The following is a 2,500-nucleotide window of genomic DNA, read 5'->3' as shown; positions in this document are numbered from 1 at the left end:
CCACCGGGTCCTGGAGCAGTAATAAACTTTGGTATGAGCCTCTTGGTGATCCTATTATGCCAGAACGAGTGAATCTTAACACCTTTATATTTGTTTCTATTGCTGATATGTATATGTGTGTGTATGTGCGTGTGTTTGTGTGTATATATATATATATATATAGATAGATAGATAGATAGATAGATAGATAGATAGATAGATAGATAGATAGATAGATAGATAGATAGATACAGAAAGGGAGAGGGAGAGATAAACATGCATTGATATATATATAAATACATACATGCATATATATATATATATATATATATATATATATATATATATATATATATATATACATATACATACATACATACATATATATATATATATATATATATATATATATATATATATATATATGTGTGTGTGTGTGTGTGTGTGTGTGTGTGTGTGTGTGTGTGTGTGTGTGTGTGTGTGTGTGTGTGTGTGTGTGTGTGTGTGTATTCATATATAAACAAATATATATACATATGTATATATATACATGTATATGCATATAAACATATATATGCATACACACATAAACACACACGCAATACATACATACATACATACATACATACATACATACATACATACATATATATATATATATATATATATATATATATATATATATATATATATATATATATATATATATATATATATATATAAATGAATGTATGTATATGTATGCACTCACAGATATATATTTGCAGCAAATCTAATCTAATTGGATCATTCTGGATACTAAATATTTGTCCCAGGTGAGGCTCGAACTCACAACCTCGGCATGGCTCAGACACTGTCGTATAAGTACCGTGCGCTAACCGATTGCGCCACTGGGACTACATTTACATGAACATTCTGACAAAGAATGACTGATCTCTTCTCCCTTCGTTCGTAAATCACGTTTCTCTACTTTAGGTTTTCGTTGCTTTATCTTTGTTGGGGATTGTGAATAGTATTATAGTCTCGCTCTTTGTAATATCATCATATTTTAGAATTCATAAGGGATAGTTTGCATTAACTAACATACAGGCGTGGAAAAGATTGCAACATTCTCACACATAAGATAGATGTAATGGCAATTTGTAGTGGGAAGATGCTATATGAACATTATGATCTGTAAAGCCTTCATGTATATTAATCATATAATTATCAAAACGGGAATGTTTACTTCTACGTAGTCACATTAACAGATAAATAGTAGATTGACCAAACCATCCATTACCTTAATTTAGCCATAATATTTTAGCCTTCTTCATTCCCCTATCTCTGTCCTGAGCCTCATTCATCTTGTGGCATTATCACAGTCCCAAAAGGATTAGAAATCTTCGGGTCAACTCGGCTCTGCATACCGTTAAAATTGAGACAATGGCGTGGAAATGAAAAAAAAAAAAAAAAAAAACATCAATGGGTTGTGGCTTAGAGTCATTTTCATGTGTACTCAACACGTAATTTATCTGCTTCAAGACCTCGTTAGTCATTTCGGTTCAGAGTCTGTTGGTGCATTTCCGTGATCGTGTATGCTGATTCTGAACTGTGGCAAGAAAAAAGTGAGTATATATGTATATATGTGTGTGTGTGTGTCAGTGTAAATAAATATCTCTCTGTCTCTGTCTGTCTGTCTGTCTGTCTGTCTCTCTCTCTCTCTCTCTCTCTCTCTCTCTCTCTCTCTCTCTCTCTCTCTCTCTCTCTCTCTCTATATATATATATATATATATATATATATATATATACACACACACATACATATACACACATACATATAAACACACATACATATAAACACACATACATATAAACACAAAAACATATAAACACAAAAACATATAAACACAAAAACATATAAACACAAAAACATATATAAACACAAACACACACATATATATATACATAAAGACACATACATATAAATGAATATTTATACATACACATATGCACACGCTTGTAATCAAACATACACATACACACATATCTACATCTATCAATGTATATACACAGGACCAGCGACAGGGTGTGGGGAGGGGAAGCCAGGGCAACGAATCCGGAGTCCTAAAGGGGCCAGTAAAAACTTACAGTAGTCGCTTATTTGAGCCCAAGAACAACTAACTCATAACATAACTTAACTTCAAAGTTAAGGGGAAAATGGGCGTTTCATATTTGAAAATGGCGTTTCCCACCTAAAAAGGATGTGGCCTTGAGGGCCTGGCCCTGTTCTTTGCCCCGGGCCCTAGCTGCATGACGGCAAACCTTTATATATATATATATATATATATATATATATATATATATATATATATATATATATATATATATATATACATATATCTATATTCATATATATATATATATATATATATATATATATATATATATATATATATATGTATGTATGTATGTATGTATGCCCCCACACAGAAACACACATGTATATATGACGAGGATCACTGTCTTGGTTTGGGGTTAA

At 31.6% G+C, this 2,500-nt stretch overlaps 1 non-coding gene across 1 annotated transcript; it reads right to left on the bottom strand.

Moving 5' to 3' along the window:
- Positions 1-786: 786 nt before the first annotated feature.
- Positions 787-876, bottom strand: TRNAI-UAU (transfer RNA isoleucine (anticodon UAU)). The gene is given in 2 exon segments: positions 787-822; positions 839-876. It is a non-coding gene; the product is annotated as a tRNA-Ile (tRNA).
- Positions 877-2,500: the final 1,624 nt, after the last annotated feature.

Source organism: Penaeus vannamei, chromosome 4 (genome assembly GCF_042767895.1).
Source record: "Penaeus vannamei isolate JL-2024 chromosome 4, ASM4276789v1, whole genome shotgun sequence".
Taxonomy (NCBI): Eukaryota; Metazoa; Arthropoda; class Malacostraca; order Decapoda; family Penaeidae; genus Penaeus; species Penaeus vannamei.
Note: the sequence above shows the minus strand (reverse complement) of the source record. Positions and strands in the feature narration are given on the sequence as shown.